The following is a 24,010-nucleotide window of genomic DNA, read 5'->3' as shown; positions in this document are numbered from 1 at the left end:
TCTTAACAGTTGTTCTAGAGATGTGTCTGCTGCTAGAACTCTGTGTGGCATTGACCTGGTCTCTAATCTGAGATGCTGTTAACCTGCGATTTCTGAGGCTGGTGACTCGGATAAACTTATCCTCCGCAGCAGAGGTGACTCTTGGTCTTCCTTTCCTGGGGCGGTCCTCATGTGAGCCAGTTTCTTTGTAGCGTTTGATGGTTTTTGCCACTGCACTTGGGGACACTTTCAAAGGTTTCCCAATTTTTTAGACTGACTGACCTTCATTTCTTAAAGTAATGATGGCCACTTGTTTTCCTTTACTTAGCTGCTTTTTTCTTGACATAATACAAATTTTAACAGTCTATTCAGTAGGACTATCAGCTGTGTATCTACCAGACTTCTGCACAACACAACTGAAGGTCACAACCCCATTTATAAGGCAAGAAATCCCACTTATTAAACCTGACAGGGCACATCTGTCAAGTGAGAACCATTTCCGGTGACTACCTCTTGAAGCTAATCAAGAGAATGCCAAGAGTGTGCAAAGCAGTAATCAAAGCAACAGGTGGCTACTTTGAAGAACCTAGAATATAAGAAATATTTTCAGTTGTTTCACACTTTTTTGTTAAGTATTTCATTCCACATATGTTAATTCATAGTTTTGATGCCTTCAATGTGAAACTAGGATTTTCAGAGTCATGAATATAAAGAAAACTCTTTGAATGAGATGTGTCCAAACTTTTGATCTATACTATATATATAGTAAATATATATATATATATATATATATATATATATATATATATATATATATATATATACACACACACACACACACAACCAGCAGCCTTACTATCTGACATGAAAACGGAATAAACCTTTCTTGTTTTAGGTCAATTAGGATTACCACAATTATTTATATTTACCAAATGTCAGAATAATGAGAGAGAGAATATTAAAGTTTACATACATTTCATTAGTATTTGGTACCGTTGCCCTTAAACTGTATGACTTGGGTCAAAAGTTTTGGATATCCTTCCACAAGCTTCTCACAATAGTTGGTAGGAATTTGGGCCCATTCCTCCTGACAAAATTGATGTAACTGAGCCATGATTGTAGGTCACCTTGCTCACACCTGCCTTTTCAGCTTTGTCCATACATTTTCAATGGGATTGAGATCAGGGTTTTGTGATGGCCACTCCAAAACTTGACTTTGTTATCCTTAAGCCTCTTTGTACCCAATTTGGCAGTATGCTTCTGGTCATTGTCCATTTGGAAGACCCATGTCTGCCCAAGCTTTAAGGTTCCTGGCTGATGTCTTGAGATGTTGCTTCAGTATTGCCACATAATCTTCTTTCCTCATGATGTCATTTATTTTGTGAAGTGCACAAGTCCCTTCTGAAGCAAAAGAACCCCACAACAGGCTGCTACCACCCCTGTGTTTCACAGCTAGGATTGTGTTCTTATGCTTCAATCCTCTTCCTCCAAACAGCGATGGTCCTTATGGCCAAACAGTTTAATTTTAGTTTTGTCAGATCACAGGACATGTCGCTAAAAATAAAGGTCTTTGCTCCTGTGTGTTTTTGCAAACATTAATCTGGCTTTTTATGTATCTTTTGGAGTAATGGCTTCTTCCTGGCTGAGTCGCCTTTCAGCCCATGTTGATACAGTACTCATTTCACTGTGGATAACGCTACAATCTTACCAGATGCTGCCATCATCTTCACAAGTTCTTTTTGCTTTTATTCTTGGATAGATGTGCACATGACAGACCAAATCACGTTTCCTTCCTGAGCTATATGATGGCTAGACATTTCCATCTTGTTTGTACTTGCATATAATTGTGTGTACAGATGAATGAGGCACCTTTTAGTTATCTGGAAATTGAACCAAAGGATGAACCAGACTTGTGCAAGTCCACAATTATCTTCCTAAGATCATGGATTTTTTTTTTTACTTTCCCATAATGCTAAGCAAAAAAATCAGTGTACCTCAGGTATGCATTAAATACATCCAGTGGTGTGTTTCTAATTAACTCAGATGTTGCCAATTAACCTATCAGATGACTCCAAAGACATGACATTATCATACGGGGTTGTACCATTTTGATTAAAGACATAGTACTCTTAAGGCCGCTTTACACGCAATGACATCGCTAACGCGATGTCGTTGGGGTCATCGAATTCATGACGCACATCCGTTCTCGTTAGCGTCGTTAGCGACGTTGCGTGTGACACGTACAAGCGTCCGCTAACGATCAAAAATACTCACCTTATCGTTGCTCGTTGACACGCTGTCCAGTTCCATAATATCATTGCTGTTGCAGGACGCAGGTTGTTCGTCGTTCCTGCAGCAGCACACATCGCTATTTGTGACACCGCAGGAACGAGGAACCACATCGTAACTGTGGCCGCCCGCAATGAGGAAGGAAGGAGGTGAGATATTTGTCCTGCTCATTTCCGCCCCCTCCGCTTCGTTTGGGCGACCACTTAGTGACGTTGCTGTCACGCCGAACGAACTGCCCCCTTAGAAAGGAGGCGGCTCACCGGTCACAGGACGTCGCAAGGCAGGTAAGTAGTGTGACGGGTCCGAGCGATGTTGTGTGCCACGAGTAGCGATTTGCCCGTGACGCACAACCGACAGGGGCGGGTACGCTCGCTAGCGATCTCGCTAGCGAGATCGCAGTGTGTAAAGCGGCCTTTAGTATATGTAAACTTTTGATTTTGCAGAAAGTAATTAAAGTGTCTTAAAATATTCTCTCTCCCATTATTCGGGCATTTGGCAACTATAAATAATTTTGGTGATCCAAATTGACCTAAAATGGGTAAAGTTTATTCAGATATATCAGATAGTGAGAAAAACATGCATATGTGTATTTTTAGATAGTGCATGTCAACTTCTTTTTTCAACTGTATTATATACAGTACAGAGCAAAAGTTTGGACACACCTTCTCATCTTTAGAACAACTGTTAAGAGGAGACTTTGTGCAGCAGGCCTTCATGGTAAAATAGCTGCTAGGAAACCACTGCTAAGGACAGGCAACAAGCAGAAGAGACTTGCTTGGGCTAAAGAACACAAGGAATGGACATTAGACCAGTGGAAATCTGTGTTTTGGTCTGATGAGTCCAAATTTGAGATCTTTGGATCCAACCACCGTGCCTTTGTAGAAAAGGTGAACGGATGGACTCTACATGGCTGGTTCCCACCGTGAAGCATGGAGGAGGAGGTGTGATGGTGTGGGGGTGCTTTGCTGGTGACACTGTTGGGGATTTATTCAAAATTGAAGGCATACAGAACCAGCATGCCTACCACAGCATCTTGCAGCGGCGTGCTATTCCATCTGGTTTGCATTTAGTTGGACTATCATTTTTCAACAGGACAATGACCCCAAACACACCTCCAGGCTGTGTAAGGGCTATTTGACTAAGAAGGAGAAGGATGGGGTGCTACGCCAGATGACCTGGTCTCCACAGTCACCAGACCTGAACCCAATTGAGATGGTTTGGGGTGAGCTGGACCGCAGAGTGAAGGCCAAAGTGCCAACAAGTGCTAAGCATCTCTGGGAACTCCTTCAAGACTGTTGGAAAACCATTTCTGGTGACTACCTCTTGAAGCTCATCAAGAGAATGCCAAGAGTGTGCAAAGTAGTAATGAAAGCAAAAGGTGGCTACTTTCAAGAACCTAGAATATAAGACATATTTTCAGTTGTTTCATACTTTTTGAAGCATTTCATTCCACATGTTTTAAATTTATAGTTTTGATGCCTTCAATGTGAATCTACAATTTTTTCAGAGTCCTGAAAATAAAGAAAACTCTTTGAGTGAGAAGGTGTGTCCAAACTTTTGGTCTGTACTATATATCTAATATATAAAGCTGAGTGTATGTGTGTATGTTTGTATGTGTGTGTGTGTCTGCTCAAGGAATCCGCACCGTCGCATTTACAATCACGAAATTTTGCACAGACGCCCCATGTGACTCATAGACTATGTTTTGACGGGAAACTTTAACCCCGCACTTTACAGTTACTCTCCAAAAAACCTGCCTCCATTAAACTGAATGTCAGTGGTTGCTATAGGAACAAAATAAACTGTTAGTATAAAAAGCTTATGTGTGAGGTAATAAGATGTCAGTGGGGAGATGGATAGAGAGAGACAGAGACAGACAGACAGAGAAACAGAGAGTGGGAGACAGGGAAAGAGGGGACAGACAGACAGGCAAAGAGACAGATAGAGAGACAGACAGTCAAAGAGACAGACAGAGGCAGACAGACACATACAGACAGGAAAAGAGACAGGCAGACAGGAAAAGAAACAGAGAGAGACAGACAGAGACAGACAGGGAAAGAGACAGACAAGGAAAGAGACAAGAAAAGAGACAAGGAAAGAAACAAGGAAAGAAACAAAAACAAGGAAAGAGACAGAGACAAGGAAAAAGACAGGGAAAGAGACAAACAAGGAAAGAGACAGAGACAGGGAAAGTGACAGAGACAGACAGGGAAAGAGACAGTGACAGACGGGGAAAGAGACAGAGACAGACAGGGAATGAGACAGAGACAGACAGGGAAAAAGACAGATGGGGAAAGACACAGACAGACAGGGAAAGAGACAGGGAAAGAGACAGAGACAGGGAAAGGGAAAGAGAAAGGAAAAGAGACAGGGAAAGAGACAGGGAAAGAGACAAAAACAGGGAAAGAGACAATGTCAAAGAAAAAGACAAGGAAAGAGACAGACAAGAAAAGAGACAGGCAAAGAGTCAGAGAGAGGGAAAGAGACAGAGACAGATGGGAAAAGAGACAGATGGGAAAAGAGACAGACGGTAAAAGAGACAGACAGGGAAAGAGACAGACGGGGAAAGAGACAGATGGGAAATGAGAAAGACAGGGGAACGAGACAGACGGGGAACGAGACAGACAGGGTATGAAACAGACGAGGAAAGAGACCGACGAGGAAAGAGACAGACGGGGAAAGAGGCAGACGGCGAAAGAGACTGAGAGACAGACAAACAGAGATAAAGAGAGACAGACACAGAGAGAGACAGCGACGGTACAATGTTGTTCTTCATCCCCCTGCGGCAGCACACATCGCTGTGTGAGAAGCCGCAGGAGTGAGGAACATCAGCTTACCTGCATCACCGCGGCTCACGCTGGCTATGCGGAAGGACGGAGGTGGGTGGGATGTTTACGTCCCGCTCATCTCCACCCCTCCGCTTCTATTGGCCGCCTGCCGTGTGACGTCGCTGTGTCGCCGCACGACCCACCCCCTTAGGAAGGAGGCGGGTCGCCGGCCAGAGCGACGTCGCAGGGCAGGTGAGTGCATGTGAAGCTGCTGTAGCGATAATGTTCGCTACGGCAGCGATCACAAGATATCACTGCTGCGACGGGGGCGGGTACTATCGCACTCGGCATCGCAAGCATCGGCTTGCGATGTCGTAGTGTGCAAAGTACCCCTTACAGTACATCAGTGACAGCTGTATTCTATCACTTCTTTCTGTCCTGTAGCATAAGGGTTAAAGTACATTAGGAATCCTAGTACATGGTTGCAGAATACTGTTTGATATACCTTTGATTTTCAATGTTTTGTGAGTATAATAAACTTGAGTTCTGTGTGGAGGCGGTATGTTGCGAGGCCTCACTATTGGAGGTCTTCCATATTCACCATCTATGATATAGTGCTCTTTGAATACAAAAGATGACTTACAAAGATGAGTTGATGGAGCTTTATCAGCATCCGTGGTCCCCAAATCCAATGTCCTCTCTGCAAAGCAACAGTAAAAAGTTTTAAAAATATATGCTGTCCCGAAAGGAATTTTTAATTTTCAGAAGTGTCTAAAAATATAACTGAATAGGATCAGAACATTGCAATGAGCACATTGTACATGATGCATCTAAGCACATACGAATTTAGTTTAGAGAAATAACATCTTAAAATAAAAGACAGTTGCTATCAACACGGCAGAACAGTACTTTAAGTAGCATCATAAAATACATATTAAAACATATAAATTCTCTATCTTCCATCCTAAATGATCTGTATTCACAAGACAGCTAAATTTCAAAATGAAAATTCAAATTATCTCTATTTCATCATTTTATAGCCTTCAGAAACCTCCTTCTGTATAAACCATCAGAAGGTTTTATCACATTATAACTAATAGTAGTAAGGCAAATCTGCATTTTTAAAAAACTGAATCTTTTATAAAAGATAAAGACAATGACAATTAAATAAAATGTTTCAATATTATGCTTGAGGATATATGATATAAATTATACTACACTTGTGACATCAATCCATATGAGGAGATTCCGGCAGGAATACACAGCTGGTATCTGCCTAAAACAGCAGTGACCGGAGCTGACAGTGGTATTTAAGTGGATCAATCAATGGGTTGCCAACAGATTACCATAACAGCTGGGTTCCTGCTGTCGCTTCTATGGCTGCCATCTTTTACTCTTGTGAAGTCAAGCCACTGCAATTTCAACATTGTTTTTTTGTTTTAATTTTTACTATCATCATGCAGTAGGATGACCTATCAACATTACTTGTTTTAAGATCTGTATGATTACAGTGATATTAAGTGTATATGTTATGCTAAAAATGTTACAATACCTTGCATTGGTTTATTATTTAAGCAATTTACATATCTAAATATTTTTGATAATTTAGATATTTTTGTATTAGCTTTATAAGTGTTATTCATAAAAGAAATAACACTGGGTGTAGGCTCTGTTAAAGATGTATTTAGTCTAAAGTTTCTTTGTTACTGAAGGTCCAGAAAACTGAACAGATCTAGTTTTAAGGCATTCAGCAGGATTCATAATTTACAATTTTGTTATTCACAACTTTCGCTCCATGTTTGGTCATGTCCTCATCCGTCCCCTTTTCTTTTGTGGGTTAAAAAAACTGGTGTTTTGGCAACTGAGATTCAGACAAAACCTGGTACACAGACACTGGCTGTGTGTTCTTGTGTTTTTGTCTGCGTTGGACCACCATTAGCAGATCTGGAGATCCCTTGCATCACACCCCAAATTAGCTCTCCCAGGAAAAAGGTTTCCATGATATATATACCGTATATATTATATATATATTATATATATACATATATATATACTGTGTATATGTATATATATATATATATAAATAATAATTTATTCATTTATATAGCACTATTAATTCCATAGCGCTTTACATAAATTGGGAACACTGTCCCCATTGCGGCTCACAATCTAAATTCCCTATCTGTATGTCTTTGGAGTGTGGGAGGAAACCCATGCAAACACGGGGAGAACATACAAACTCCCTGCAGATGGTGTCCTTGGGGGGAATTGAACCCAGGACTAGAGATGAGCGAACCGGCCGTGGTTCGGCTCGAGTTCGGTTCGTCGAACAGAGGTCCCGTTCGAGTTCGGTTCGTCGAACGTTCAACGAACCAAACTCGAACCTATAGGATATAATGGGAAGCAATCACAAACACATAAAAATGCATTATAAATGTACACATACAGTTAAAAAACATTGCCATAACACTTACCGGTCCCCGCGATCCCTCCTGCACTCTGTCTCCTGCCGCTATTCCATCCGATGATCGCTGAATCCTCCCGGTGACCAGCACTGCCAGCAGTGATGCAGGACCTATCGTGACGTCATGACTATGACGCGTCATGTAGGACCTGCGAGTGCATCTCTCCGGTACACGGTGCACATTTGTGTATCGCCGTGTACCGGCGACATGCTCTAGCACATGGTCGACTCCCCGTTCCGTTAGGGACCGGCTGACACAGCCGGTCATTAACGGAGATCACCGTTGCCATAGCAACACAGTTAGCGGTGACGTCACCGCTAACCGCGGCTCCGGGAGCACCGTTGCTATGGTAACACGTCTGTCAGTGTTACCGCTGTTACCGCTAGCAGCACTGATCTCTCACGGAGTGAAGGCTGCACGCTGCTTCCCGTGGAGCCTTCACGGAGTTTTCCCCCATGCAGCAGTGATGTAGCAGAGCTGCATTTGTTGAATGAGAAAGACAGAAGACCATGGATCGTGGAGGGCTGACAGGGGGTAATAAAGATGGAGTCTCTAATGTGTCTGCGTATTTATTTCTATTAAAGTATTTTTTCTCTGTGTGGTGTCTTTTTTTTAACCCTTTATTGGAGATTCTTAATGGCCGGGTCAAACGTGCCTGACATTAAGAATCTCTGGCTTAATACTGGCTAGTAAAACAAAGCCAGTATTAACTCATGATTACCCAACAAGCCACCCGGCTCCAGGGCTGTTGGAAGAGTTGGATACAGCGCCAGATGATGGCGCTTCTATGAGAGCGCCATTTTCTGGGACAGCTGCGGACTGAAATTCGCAGCAGAGGCGCCCAGAAACCTCGGGCTAACCTGTGCTGTGGATTCCAATCCCCAGCTGCCTAGTTGTACCTGGCTGGACACAAAAATGGGGCGAAGCCCACGTCATTTGTTTTTTAATTATTTCATGAAATAAGGGAAATAATTAAAAAAAACGGGCTTCCCTATATTTTTGGTTCCCAGCCGGGTACAAATAGGCAACTGGGGGTTGGAGGCAGCCCGTGGCTGCCTGCTGTACCTGGCTAGCATACAAAAATATGGCGAAGCCCACGTCATTTTTTTGGTGGGCAAAAAACTTCTGCATACAGTCCTGGATGGAGTATGCTGAGCCTTGTAGTTCTGCAGCTGCTGTCTGCTCTTCTCCATACAGACAGACAGCAGCTGCAGAACTACAAGGCTCAGCATACTCCATCCAGGACTGTATGCAGACGTTTTTTGCCCCCTGAAAAAATTATGTGGGCTTCGCCATATTTTTGTATGCTAGCCAGGTACAGCAGGCAGGTACGGCTGCCCCCAACCCCCAGTTGCCTATTTGTACCCGGCTGGGAACCAAAAATAAAGGGAAGCCCTTTTTTTATTATTTCATGAATTTCATGAAATAATTAGAAAACAAATGACGTAGGCTTCGCCCCATTTTTGTGTCCAGCCAGGTACAACTAGGCAGCTGGGGATTGGAATCCGCAGCACAGGTTGGCCTGAGCTTTCTGGGCCCCACTGCTGTGAATTGCAGTCTGCAGCCGCCTCAGAAAATGGCATTTTCATAGAAGCGCCATCTTCTGGCGCTGTATCCAACTCTTCCAGCACCTGCCTGCTATACCTGGCTAGCATACAAAAATATGGCGAAGCTCACTTCCTTTTTTTGTAGTTTTTTGGCAAAAAAAATAAAAAATGCTTCCCTGGATTTTACTTTGCCAGTGAAGGTAACACCAAGCAGTGGGTGTTAGCAGCCAGTAGCTGCTTGGATTACCCTTAGCTAGCAATACAAAAAATGCAGCGGGAGCCCATATATTTTTTTTTAATTATTTATTTAAATAACTAAAAACAAAATGGGCTTCCCTGTATTTTGATTGCTGGACATCACAGTGCTGTAAAAATAAATCTTTAAAAAAAATGACATAGTGCTCCGCGGTATTTTTGATTCTCAGCGCAGATAAAGCAGACAGCTATGTGGCAACCACATCTGCCTGCCGTTACCTTGGTTGGCAATCAAAATACAGGGAAGCCCATTAATTTCTTCTATTTAAAAAATAGTTAAAAAAAAAATGACGTTGGGTACCCCCATTTTTGATAGCTAGCTAGGGTAAAGCAGACGTCTGTAGCCTGAAAACCACAGCTGGCAGCTTTACCGTGGTTGGGGATCCAATGTGGAGGTCCCCTCAGGCTCTTTTTTTATAATTATTTTATAAATATTAATAATTTCACAATAAAGGTAGGGTCCCCCCCAAATTGGATCACCAGCCAAGGTAAAGCGGACAGCTGTGGTCTGGTATTCTCAGGGTGGGAAGGTCCATAGTTATTGGGCCTTCACAGCCTAAAAATAGCAGGCCGCAGGCACCCCAGACGTGGCGCATCCACTAGATGCGCCAATCCTGGCGCTTCACCCCAGCTCATCCCGTGCCCTGGTGCAGTGGCAAACGGGGTAATAAATCGGGTTGATACTAGCTGTAAAGTCACCTGAGATCAAGCCCAGCAGTTTGTGATGTCATGGCGTCTATTAGATACCCAACATCATAAACTGTCAGTACTAACAACAAAAAAAATCGACAAAAGAAATTTATTTGAAAAAACAGTCCCCAAAACATTTCCTCTTTCACCAATTTATTGTAAGAAAAAAAATAAAGGGGTCCCACGACGACTCTGGACCGTCTAGAATATGGGGGGGAGACACTCAGGGAACGTATCCCCCATTTTCTAGGAGTGCGGATCCTTCATGTGAGGAGTGTGGGTGCAATGAATCTGCACTCACTGTCCCCGGGTCCACAGCAGCAGAGTCCATGTCGTAATGGTTGCTACCAAAGCTGCAATGCCCTGCTCATGAGGTAAGGGCATGCCTAATCAGGAGAACTATTCTACATTTCCAAATATTGGTATTTGCTGATATTATTGCTATTCCACCTACTATATATTGGGTATAGGATCTTGGAGATGGAATACCCCTTTAAGTCCAGTAATCCAGCTGAATGAATACTTAAAAACAGAGCTCGCTGTTTAGATGTGTTTTCTTGTGGTGTATAACGGACTCTCATGTTTGGTAGTCGTTCAGCAGGGAAACTATGAAAGCAAATCCCTCCATTTGGAAATGTAGTATATAGCTCTCTGGATCAATTATGTTCCTTACCTCATGAGCAGGGCATTGCAGTAATAATAATAATTTATTCATTTATATAGCGTTATTAATTCCATAGCGCTGTATGTATTTGCAGTGTGGGAGGAAACCGGAGTACCCGGAGAAAACCCACGCAAACACAGGGAGAACATACAAACTCTTTGCAGATGGTGTCCTTGGTGAGAATTGAACCCAGGACCTCAGCACTGCAAGACTGCAGTGCTAACCACTGAGCCACCGTGCCGCCCATTTAGCTTACAGATGCATAACCACCACTCACTGTGTCTGAACACAGGAAGCTGAGCTGACAGCCGCTCTGTGCATGTGGCAGCGTCTATTGTGAAGGAGAGGGCCGCGGGGGATCAACGCTGCACAGGTACCGTGGGACACCGGGGAACACCGGTGGGGTTATAGGGGGTGACCTGGCAGGGCCTGGGGAGGAGTTTTCTGTCGCATGTGTCATGGCACATGCGACAGAAATCAGAGGAGTAGGGTGAATGCGGCCGGCGCGCTGCTGTGCGCGCGGCCATCTTGGATTTCTGGGAGGGCATCAGGGGGGGCACTTTGGCGACACCGGGGGACCGGAGGGGACCGGGGAGGAGATTTATCATGTTTGTTCATGCCAGATGGGAGATAAATAATTTTTTACCGGCGCTGTCATTTACTGTAACGTGATCATCGGTGTACGGTGTATACCTGTGATCACGTGAGCGGGGACCGGAAAAACCGTCCTGAATCATGATCTCCAGGGTCTCAGCTAGCCCTGAAACCCCGGATATTTTCTGATGCCGGGAGGCGTTATTCACTTATTTCTGCCTGCTGTTTATAAACGGCAGATCAGAATAAGGCTACATTAACACGACCGATCCATTTTTGCGGTCTACAAAAAACAGTCAGTTTTTTTTCACGGGTGCATCCATGTGGCATCCGTTTCCGTTCCGTAGACGGTCCGTATGTCATCTGTTTGTCATCCGTGTGCCTTCCGTTTTTTTTGTGTACTGCAAAAAAACTGAAGGAGGGTAAATGCATAAATTTACCCAGGATCCATAGCTTCATCCTACATGAGGCGGTCACATGTTCACTCCAGTGCCATTTTCTACTGCTTTTCACAGCGTAGAGCGCTCTGGTGATTTTCTTGTGCTTGTGCACTTCATATCAGTCTTTTCTGTCATTATAATGGCAGAAAGACACATAATGTCCCACTCTCCTGCATTTTGTAATTTTGCACCCTTTGGTGCCTTTCATGTGGCACTAAAGGCTCTGTCACACACAGAGATAAATCTTTGGCAGATCTGTGGTTGCAGTGAAATTGTGGACAATCAGTGCCAGGTTTGTGGCTGTGTACAAATGGAACAATATGTCCATGATTTCACTGCAACCACAGATCTGCCAAAGATTTATCTCTGTGTGTGACGGGGCCTTAAGGGGTGCTTAGCTTTATATTTAGCCAAAAAAATGAAAAAAAAAATGACGTAGGGTTCCCCCTATTTTTGTAGCCAGCTAGGGTAAAGCAGACGGCTGCAGCCTGCAGACCACAGCTGACAACCTCACCTTGGCTGGTAATCCAAAACTGAGGGCACCCCACGCTGTTATTTTAAATTAAATAAATAATTAAAAAAAAATTGGACCCCAAAATTTGATCACCAGCCAAGGTAAAGCAGACAGCTGTGGTCTGATATTCTCAGACTAGGGAGGTCCATGGTTATTGGACTCTCCCCAGCCTAAACATAGCAGGCCGCAGCCGCCCCAGAAGTGGCGCATCCATTAGATGTGCCAATCCTGGTGCTTCACCCCAGCTCATCCCGCGCCCTGGTGGGGTGGCAAACGGGGTAATATATGGGGTTAATACCAGATGTGTAATGTCACCTGGCATCAAGCCCTGGGGTTGGTGAGGTCAGGCGTCTATCAGATACCCAACATCACCAACCCAGTCAGTAATAAAAAAAAATAGACGACAAACACATTTTTATTTGAAAAAACACTCCCCAATACATTCCCTCTTCAACCAATTTATTAGAAAGAAAAACAAATCCAGGTCTGGTGTAATCCAAGGGGTTGCCATGACGATCCACACTGTCCCAGTCAATGAAGAGCAGGATGTTCCCCATTGGCTGGGAGAGCAGTACAGTGACCTGAGCTAACATCAGTGGGTCAGCCCAGGTCACTGCAGGGCATGACAAGTGCTGCTGTCAGCGAGGTACATTACCTGCGCTGATCTCCTGCACTGCCGACAGCACCTGTCACTGAGTTCAATGACCGCCGCCTTCACAGCCAAGTATCGCGAGAGGCCCGTGACGTCACCGCTAGTCAGTCTCGGTTCGGAAGCGAGAGAAGGTGATGTGACAAGCGGCGGCCATGGAGGACAGTGACAGCGCTGAGGTCGGGACTTCATCACCGCAGGTAAGCCGAGCGGGACCATGTGTGCAGAGTGACAGGAGGACGTCAGTGTCGTGGACTGCATGGCTGGGGACGTGTGTGTGTGTGTATGTATGTGTACATGCCGCGTGCAGGAGGGGGCGGAGTGAGCTGAGCGGGGAAGTGTGGGCTTCCTGCACGTAACTAGGATAAACATCGGGTTACTAACCAAAGCGCTTTGCTTGGATACCCGATGTTTATCTTGGTTACCAGCTTCTGGCAGGCTGCCAGCGATGGCTCCTGCACACTGTAGCTGTAAAAAGCCCTGCTTTTTACTGCTAGAACCGTTCTCGAACGTATCTAGAACTATCGAGCTTTAGCAAAAAGCTCGAGTTCTAGTTCTATCTAGAACACCCCCAAAAATCACTCGAACCGCGAACTGGAGAACCTCGAACCGCGAACCGCGCTCAACTCTACCCAGGACCTCAGCGCTGCAAGACTGCAGTGCTAACCAATGAGCCACCGTTATATATATATATACAATACAGACCAAAGGTTTGGACACACCTTCTCATTCAAAGAGTTTTCTTTATTTTCAGGACTCTGAAAATTGTAGATTCACATTGAAGGCATCAAAACTATGAATTAACACATGTGGAAAGAAATACTTAAAAAAGTGTGAAACAACTGAAAATATGTCTTATATTCTAGGTTCTTCAAAGTAGCCATCTTTTTCTTTGATTACTGCTTTGCACACATTTGCAAGGTGTGTAATCCGACATACAGCCTAAACCTGTTCTCTGTTCCAAGTAAGCAGACAGTTTCTTTGAAGTCTAAACTTGTTTATTGGTTAACAGAGTTGAACGTGTTTGAGTATGTGGTAAAACTGTAAGAATACAGAAAACATTAATAAGTGTGGAGCACACTATACATCCGGATATTATATTACTCTATATGAGAAAATCTCCACAAAATGGCGACATATACATGTGGATTTCTATCCAGTCTAATTACCTATGTCATTAACTTATGCAATGCAAGAACAAGTTTCAACATAATGTTTTTACACGTAGTACATACCAGATATACTTTCGTACGGATAGTGGGTTTTAACAAGAGAGGTGCAAGAGAGAACAGGCATACGTCTTCCTTCAGATGTATCTTCCTTACAAAATGGAGACTGCTCTCAGAATGTCCAAGAAATCCCCAGCAGCAAGACACTCCCACAAAAGAAAACACTGAACACTATAGAACAATCAAAGTTGTTACCTTACATCAATGTTAAATGAGGTTAAGCTGCTAGATGCTGCTCTAGAGCAGCATCTAGCAGCTTAACCTCATTTAACATTGATGTAAGGTAATAACTTTGACAACTGTCTTATACCTGAATGGGCAGAACAATATATGTATATGTATATATATATATATATATATATATATATATATATATATATATATATAAATATATATATATAGTCATATAATTACTTTATTTTTTGTCAATTGAGTTTTATGAGCACTTTTTTTTTGCATGCTGAGTTGTAGTTTTTAAAGGGTAATATTTTGGGATATTAACAAAATTATGATTGTTTAGTAGTTAATTTGTTAAGAAGGTGCAACAACATTAAATAATGGAATCCTGATGTTTTGATATTTATTACTTTAAAAAGATTTACCTGCTTGTTTAAAAATTTATATTTTGATAGATCGGACATACCCTGTTTCCCCAAAAATAAGACACAGTCCTATATTTTTGTTTGCCCTCAAAAAAGGACTAGGTCTTATTTTTAGGGGGTGTCTTATTTTCGAGGAGACATGGTTGGGGGTAAGTTTACCCTCCACAAAAAGCAGACCCCCCTTCCCAGGATCGTCATACTTACCAGCCCCGGGCGTCTGTATGGCTCCCAGATCCTCCTGTGATCTCCCAGCAGGTGTGCTGCATGCCTTCCCTGCGTCTGGCTGACACTCACGTAGATCACATCACACTCACTCATACTTGTACAGACACAAACACATCAGATTCCATATCATTCCTCCCTGTGATTTCCCAGCAGATGTGCTCCCCTACATCTGACTGACACTCACATACATCAGATCTCACACACACACACACACACACACACACACATCACATTCCACATTATTTCTCCCTGTGATCTTCTAGCAGCTGTGCTCCCCTGCGTCTGGCCGACACTCACACATCAGAACACAATCACATATCAGACAGCATACACACACACACACACACACACACACACACACACAGCTTTCACATCATTCCTCCCTGTGCTTTCCGGTGGTCGCTCCCAGCAGCTGTGCTGCACGCTCTCTTCCTCTGCCTCCTGCCGACACTCACAGATCCGATCGCATATACTCACACACACACTCACATCAGATAGCATACACGCACACATCCGATCGAATACACTTACACTCATGATATCGCACATACCGGTAAAATCGCGTGCACACACTCACATCATCTAGAGATATCACATGCTTACGGCCATGTGATCCACCGGCAGGTCCTGACAGGTCACTGAAGTGCACAGTATCACCGCCGAGAAGCAAGCAATATCGCTGGATGTGGTGAGTGTGTGGTTGCGATCAGTCATGATAAAGCCAACAGCTGGGGGCTGGTATTCTCAGTCTGGAGAGTCCCATGGTTATTAGGATGCCCCCAGTCTAAGAATAGCAGCCGACAGCCACCCCAGAATTGTTGATTCCATTAGATGCGACAATCCTGGTGCTTTATGCGGCTCTCCTCGATTACCCTGGTGCAACAGCAATCAAGTTAATAGGGGTTAATGACAGAGCACAACTGTCATAAATCCCAGAATTAGTGATGGGTAGGGGGTCTATGAGACCCCCATCAGTAATCCTATCAGTAAAAATAAATAAACACAGAGAAAAATCCTTTTTTTTAAATAAAATACAGCACCCTCTTTCCCCTGTTTATTTACCCCAAAAAGACCTTTGATGTTCCCACTAAATCATATGAGGTCCCATGACAGTCCTGGCTCTGCTACATATGAACCTAGAGAGACTGGAAACATGTCCGACCTCTCCAGGCTCCAGGAAACTGAAAAGGGGGATCTGGTTGGCAGCAGTGATGTCCTCAGTTCACCAAAAGTCATACCTGGATTCCAACGGTATGACCTCAGGTGAAATGAGTACTGCACTCTGGCTTAAAGTGTGGGGCCATGCCGCACAGCCCGCCAGCCCTTTAACAGTGACAGTGCCAGCTGGGGGTCAGAGAGTGCGTGGCATGGCCCAACACTTGAACATTGACAGTGCTGCCCGGGGCAGGAGAGTGAGGGTCTACCCCACAGTTCCCGACCCTGGCTGGCACTGTCAGTGTTAAAGAGTTAAATCCCAAACGAATTCACTGCACTCGATATTTATGATGCAAAAGGTGACTTTTTTTATTAAATAAAGAATTGCGACTATGCAAGTGTGGCGCCCCTGACCTGGTTAGGCGCCACTGAGTACTGCACCCATGTTGGGTGAGTGCAAACAGGTAACCCTAAAGGCTGAATAGGGTGTGTACGCACAGACGCATAGTGACCAGGTCTCACACACAACTTAGAGGGGACCCCTGGGCTCCACATCTCAGCTAGTGGTGAGGGGAGGGACTAGAAGCTAGGAGTGTGGCAGTGGCAGTCAGAGGAGAAGGAGAGTTGAGCCGAGTCTGAAGCGGAGAGAGGGCAGGAGGACACGCTAGTCAGACCCAGCAAGTGTAGTGGCTGTTGGCGGGGGAGAACGGCCACCAGAAGTTAGACAGAAAGACGCTGAGAAAGCCAGTTGGTCAAGAGGACACTGAGGGAATCAGCTGGTCATGTACAGAGACTTCTGGAGGGCTAGGCACGCACGGTGAACAGGTCGCTAAAGCCAAACATCCATTTAGTGGTCTGCTAAACCTGCCGGTGGGGTGGACAACAAGTCCCACACCAACCAACACAGAGTCCAAGCAAAAGCAGCAACGAGGGAGCCCATAAGGAGGATCAAGCCTGAAGCTATCCACCTTGGTCCACGTTGCCAGCAAACGGGCCAGAAAGGGGAGAAAAGGCAGCTGGGACTTCCCTGGATGAATCCCACAGTACTTTAAGTCAGGGGTTGTCCGAAACAAGAAGTGCTAGGAAGGCGAGCTAACAGTCACCTCTATACCAGCCTGACAGATACCTGGTTCCCAAGTGGTGTATCTCAGCATCGCCCGGGTTACCTCACAACGCCAACTCACAGTGAGTAAACAAGTTGAAAGACACCTCGGACTGTGCTTGAGTTATTCTGCGACCTATGGTTCCACACACAAACACACCCGAGCCCCTGGGGCCAGCCTCACTCTCGGGAGGCCATACCACCAGACTGCAAATACCATCAGCCCCAGACGTTCGTTAAATTGCAGTGGCGTCACGACTCCTATGCAAGTGAACCTAACATACCTGTTGCCAGAGAAGATCCCAAAGAGAAGTCCCTGCGGCGTCCCTGGAGGTGGAGCGGAGTCCCTGAGGCGACCATTGTGGCATGGGGCGACTCACAAGCATAGTCGCAATTCTTTATTTAATAAAAAAATGTCCCCTTTTGTGTCATAAATATCGTGTGCAGTGAATTCGTTTGGGATTTGATGCTAGGGTCTTTGACCCAATTTTCACTTGCACCATCATTACCATAAGTCCGAGTGCAGACAATCTTTCTTTTACTTAGTGTTAAAGAGTTGGCAGGTCATGGCCCTGCATTTTAACAGTGACAGTTGTGACGCCCTGGACTAGTCAGGTCGTCCCAGGTAGTCACACACAACACACACCCCCTCCCGATTAGGTAACATCAGTCAAACTAAAAACCTTGTCACCACCCTCCAGGTTTGATGTCCACGGCAGGGGGGCGGAGCCAGGCGGTTGGCTCCGCCCACCGAGGAGTTCACAGGCCTGGAGGCGGGAAAACAGTTAGTCAAGCTCAGGTTCTAGAGGAGTGGAGTTCGAGTACGAGTGTAGAGCAGACAAGTTCACGGGCAGTCCTGTGTCCAGGCTGCCAAGAGACTACCAGGTGGCTGGGTTAGGGCCCAGTCATCATTGGCAATTAGGCAGACGGTGGTGGCGGCCTGCAGGAGACCGGGAAGACGACCAATGGAACCGTAAGGGATCGAGATAGAGTAGTGGCCCGCCAGAACCAAACCGGGGAGCCAACTGGAAACCGGAGCACCAGGCAAGGTACTCAGACCCAGTACAAAGCCCTGAACCGACAGGGCCGAGTTGAATCAACTGATTGCGGACTGGACTTAAGGACCTATCCCACACAAGACCCTTTAGAAGACAACAGCCCAACCATACAGGGTAAAGCCACCGCCAAGGCATAGAGACCCAAAGGGCCAGCATCTGTGGGCAAACGGGCTCCTACGGCATAAGTCAGGGAGCGGACTACCGGTGTCTAGGCACAGGAGTCAAACATTTACACACAGAGGTGCAGGAAAAAGGCGGAAACCACCAACCTATTCTGGGAGAAGCTGCAGCCGGCTGCGGGCCCCATTTATCACTCCGTTTGGTTTACCAGAGACTCCAGTGTCTTGTGTCAGAGTGAGTACACCAGTGCCATCAGGCACTGCACCGCACTGCACTGCAACAGTTAACCCTGCACCCCGGCCCTCGCCTACCGGGCCCCGGGACCAACACCCCCTACCCACAGAGGGGTCAACACCTAGCTGCGCCATTACATCGCTCCCAGGAGCCCCCCATACCTTCATTGCAGCGGTGGTGTCTACAATCACCACAACCCGTGGGTGGCGTCACAAGCTATCATACCAAACCACCGTGGCCCCGGCCGTGGGACTCCTCACCCAAATACCCGTGTGTAGCGCCAACTCCCTTGCAGAGCGACGTGACCCCCGGGACCGTGAGAGGCTCGAGCCACCACCCGCTGTACGAGCACGGATCCGAGCGGCTCGGCGGTCGCAGCCGAGCCCGCGGGGCGGTACACATCGACCCTTCTGACGTCTGTGGACAGGGTAGAACCGTCCACTTACCTGTGGAAATGCGCCTTCAGATCATCGCCAGAGGTGTCCCGCTGAAAAATTGGAGAATCCGCCATCTTGGGCATGAAAAGTTCTCGCCCGAGCCGTCTTCCCTGAACAGAAAGGGCACAAAGACGAAGCCCCGCCCTCGAGAGAGGAGTGGAGCAAAAAGCAAGCAAAGTGCTCGGAAAACACCAAGGGGGGGACGGAACGAAAATGTCCGCGCCTACCGGAGACGGCGAAGGGACGTCAGCCTTAGGAGTGGTGGCGCCCGAAGACGGAAATGCGATAGCCCCCACTCTGGTCGCACGAGCGAAGGAGGCCGCAGGTCCGGCGGTCGCCCAGGTAATGCCGATCTCCCTGCCCTACGTGCCCGGTGCTGCCTGGTTACCCCAGTATGGTGGGAAGCCTGACACGTTACAGGCATTCCGAAAAAAGATATGCTCAGTTCTCGATCTGTATGCCATGACTGGCAGACGGCATGCAGTGGTAGTGCTCAGGCAGCTGACCAGTGCGGCCAAGCAGGAGACGGAGACCTGGGCCGACGCGGACCGGGCCTCGTTGACCACCATCTCTGAAAAGCTCCAGACCGCCTTTGAGGCCCGCACTGAAGCCGAGCTACGGATGCAGTTCTACCAATGTCGGCAGCGACCCGCAGACAGTATCAGAGACTATGCCCTGCGCCTGCAGACGGCCCTCCGAACCCTGAAGCGGGTAGATACCATTAACGAGGCCGACAGCAATAAGATGTTGGTGGAACAGTTTCTGTGGGGACTGGGGTCCGCTGAAGATCGCAAGCAGCTGCGGTTGTGGGCCCTGGAGCATCCTGAGCTGGACTTTGCGATACTGAAAGAGCGGACCATAAAGACCCTGCAATCCCTTGATGTTGGTGCTCCTGACGCAGCCCTTTGGCCGGCCGAATCGGCTCCCATCTTGGTAGCGCCCCTGCTCTTGGCCCTGCCGGCCCCTGCAGTACCCGCCGGGGTGAGAGACGAGCTGGCCGAAAAAGTACAGCACATGAGCGAGGACCTCGCTCATGTGATTGCCGCACTCAAGCTCCCGCCGAGAGTCAAGCCACCGGCAGTGATCCAGCTTGCCAACCGTCCAGAGGACGTCCCTTGGATGCAGCAGAGGAAGAACAATGACCCGCGGTACAGGCCACTTGTGTGCTACAGGTGCAACAAGCCTGGCCATTACTCTAGGCGTTGTCCGTTAAACGAGCAACCCCTGAGGCCAAGGACCAATACTCAGGAGTAGACCCCCATGGCCCGGCTGATTGGAGAGACCGGTTTGTAGGAGGCCACCCCATCATCTCCCTGGCGGTGGACGGCGTCCCGACCATGGCCCTGTTGGACACTGGATCGCAGGTAACCACTATGCCTTATTCATTGTACCAGCGATATTGGGCTGATAGTGAACTTGCCCCTCCCGATGATAGCATGACCGTTATTGTGGCCAATGGGCTCCCCATGACCCAAGTGGGACTCAGGGAGGTGACTCTGACCGTGGGACGGACCCAGCTGAAACGCCAAGGGATGATTGTGGTGCTGAATGAATCCAGTGACCGTAACCCGAAAGTGGACCTAGGTACCAATGTGATTGAGCACTGTATGGGAGAGGTGTTGAACTTGCTGCAGCAACTGTCTGCCACTGCAGTAGGAGGACGGCAGAGGGCCCTGCAGCGTGAAATCCGGGCCCTCCTGCACCGGCAGCAAGGGAACCTGATGGGTGGAGAGATTGGTGGAGTGCAGGTGATGGACGCAGCCCCTTTAGTGGTCCCGCCAAGAAGCGAGATGATGATCTGGTGTAGAGCCGCAGTAGGCCCCCAGGGACGAGACTACATGGCGTTGGTGGAACCCTCGCCTTCAGAGCACTGGCCCACAGTACTGGCAGCCAGGGGGGGGATTGACGTCAAGAAAGGGAGAGTGCCTGTGAGAGTGCTGAACTGTTGGGAGTAAGAGGTTAGGCTCCCTCGCTACGCCACCATAGCTAAGTTGTTTACCATCGACCCCCACGCCATCCATGAGACCACCCCCACTACCCCTACACCCAACGTGAGCAGTGATACCCCATCTACACCACTAGAGGGGTGGTGTCGGGAGTTACATGTCGGCACTGAGTCTACCCCAGTACACCACAAAGACTGGGTATACAGGGTAGTAAAGGAGAATGAGCAGGTTTTCAGAAAGCAGCCGCTAGACTTCGGGAGGATTAAGGGGGTTCAACATCATATCCCCACAGGCACACACCCACCCATTAAAGAAAGGTATAGGCCGATACCACCAGCACATTATCAATGCGCCAAAGACATGTTGAGGAACATGAAGGAGGCAGGGGTCATCCGGGATAGTTGTAGTCCCTGGGCAGCTCCATTGGTGCTGGTAAAGAAGAAAGATGGTACCATGAGAATGTGTGTGGATTACCAGAAGATCAATCAGATAATGCATAAAGATGCATACCCTCTCCTCCGCATTGAAGAGTCGCTGGCTGCCCTGAAAACTGCTAATTATTTCTCTACCATTGACCTTACCAGTGGATACTGCCACGTGGCGGTTGCACCGGAGGACCGTGAGAAGACCGCGTTTGCTACCCCCATGGGACTCTGCGAGTTCAACAGTATGCCGTTTGGGCTGTGCAATGCCCCAGGGACCTTCCAACGGCTCATGGAATGCAGCTTGGGGCATCTCAACTTCGAGACTGTGCTATTGTATCTGGATGATGTGATTGTGTATTCCAAGACGTATGAGGCCCACCTGGAGCACCTGGCAGAAGTGTTTGCGGCCCTCTCCAAATACGGGATGAAACTGAAGCCCTCTAAGTGCCATCTGCTGAAACCCAAAGTGCAATACCTCGGACATGTGGTGAGCGCAGAAGGTGTGGCCCCGGATCCAGAGAAGATTGTTGCCATCCAGAGCTAGCCACGACCAGCCACAGTGAGGGAGGTAAGGCAGTTCCTGGGCCTGGTGGGCTACTACCGCCGTTTCATCAAGGGGTACATGAAGATGGCCGTGCCACTGCAAGATCTTCTCGTGGGACAGACCAAGAATGGAAGAGCCCCCGTACCCCCATTTGTTTGGATAAGAAACATGAGGAGTCTTTCCATCAGCTGAAGACGGCCCTGACGGGAGAAGAAATCTTGGCTTACCCGGACTACGGCCTCCCATTCGTCCTCTACACCGACGCCAGCAATGTGGGCCTGGGTGCGGTCCTGTCCCAGGTACAGGATGGGAAGGAAAAAGTGATCACCTACGCTAGCAGAAAACTCCGGCCGACGGAAAGGAACCCCGAAAATTACAGCTCTTTCAAGCTGGAGTTCTTAGCCCTCGTGTGGGCAATAACCAAGAGGTTCAAGCATTACTTCGCAGCGGCGAAGTTTACTGCCTACACGGACAACAATCCATTGACACACCTAGATACGGCTAAGCTGGGTGCCCTGGAGCAGCGGTGGATGGCTCGACTGTCCAATTACGATTCCACTATCAAATACAGGGCCGGCCGCAAGAACACCAATTTGGATGTGCTGTCCCGAATGCCGCACCTGCCCGAAGAAGGGGTGGAGGATGATGACCTTGAGGAAATCGAACTACCCGCATTCCATCAGCCACGAGATGAGAAGCCCTGCGTCAACCAACAACAGGTGAACCTTGACCCGTTGCTCGGCCAGGGGTGGCAGGAAGCCCAGGATCAAGAACCTGCGGTCCAGTCGGTCAAAGCCATGATCGCACAGGGCTCCTCCAGGATGGACCCCACGGCCCCCTCAGAGGCCCAACGGCTGTGGAAGGAGAGCAACCAGCTGTATTTACATCAGGGGAAGCTGTATAGGGAGATGATCAATCCAAAGACCCATGAGAAGGTCCGCCAGGTTGTGGTTCCCAAGCCAGCGTGCCCAGGGTCCTGCAGGCCTACCATGATGGCACTGGGCACTTCGGTTGGAAAAAGCTGGAGATGTTGCTGAGAGAGCGGTTTTACTGGAGTGGGATGCGGGAGTCGGTGGAGGCCTGGTGTCGAGAATGTGGTCCCTGCACACTGAGAAGGTGGGACGAAGCCAGCCAGAAGGCCCCCCTACAGCCGATCGTCACTCACCAGCCACTGGAGTTGGTTGCCCTGGACCACGTCAAGCTCACGCCCAGCCGAAGCGGGTATACATATACCCTGACCATTGTAGACCACTACTCCAGGTTCATGGTGGTTGTCCCTGCTAAAGATCTTACAGGCCGTACTGCAGCTTGAGCCATCCAGGCCTACGTCTGCCGACCGCACGGCTACCCGGAGAGGGTACTCACAGACCAGGGCTCGGCCTTTGAAGCGGAGGTGTTCCAAAAGTTCTGTTAATTGTACGGGTGTAAGAAGATCCAGACTACGCTGTATCATGCCCAGACTAACGGGATGTATGAGAAAATGAATCTCCTGGTCACGAACTTCCTCAAGACCCTACCGTTGGAGGAAAGGAACTTGTGGCCGAAGAAGTTGCCTGACCTGGTGGACATGTACAATAACATCCCCTGCAGTTCCACCAAGTGCACGCTCGCATATTTGATGAGAGCCCGACCGGGACGGCTGCCCGTAGACCTAAAGATGGACATAGAGTCACCCGAAGCCCTTCCCTCAGATCCAGGAGTATGTGGAGAGAAATCTCCGTCAGAGCCGAATAAAGAGCAGCACTTCAACAAGAGGTCTCCGGCTGCCCCCTTTGAACCCGGGGATGTGGTACTGAAGCACAAGAGGAGGACACATAAGCTCGATGATCAATGGGAAAGGACCCCGTATGTCGTATAGCCCACTGGATGGGAGAACGAGAAGACCTATTTGATCAGTTGCGACCAGGGGAAGACCACAGCTACAGTTTCCAGGGACCACCTGAAGAGATGCCCAGATCGCCTGAGGATGGTGATGAGGCTCCGGTCCCCGTGCTGGGCGGAGAAAAGAAGAAAGAGGTGATTCATACTGTAATGGGCGACTTCCCAGTGGACTGGCCTATGCAGAATGGCGCGGTAATT

At 47.6% G+C, this 24,010-nt stretch overlaps 1 long non-coding RNA gene across 1 annotated transcript in view; it reads right to left on the bottom strand.

The window, feature by feature from the left end:
* The window catches only part of LOC142256265 (uncharacterized), a 99,109-nt gene extending 84,952 nt beyond the window's left edge, over positions 1–14,157 (bottom strand). Inside the window, exons 1-2 of the long non-coding RNA XR_012727507.1 lie at positions 14,090–14,157; positions 5,680–5,736 (exon numbers count right to left, since the gene is read on the bottom strand). This is a non-coding gene — a long non-coding RNA (uncharacterized LOC142256265). The remainder of the gene's footprint in view (positions 1–5,679; positions 5,737–14,089) is intronic.
* Positions 14,158–24,010: the final 9,853 nt, after the last annotated feature.

This window comes from Anomaloglossus baeobatrachus, chromosome 11 (assembly GCF_048569485.1).
Source record: "Anomaloglossus baeobatrachus isolate aAnoBae1 chromosome 11, aAnoBae1.hap1, whole genome shotgun sequence".
Lineage (NCBI taxonomy): Eukaryota > Metazoa > Chordata > Amphibia > Anura > Aromobatidae > Anomaloglossus > Anomaloglossus baeobatrachus.
Note: the sequence above shows the minus strand (reverse complement) of the source record. Positions and strands in the feature narration are given on the sequence as shown.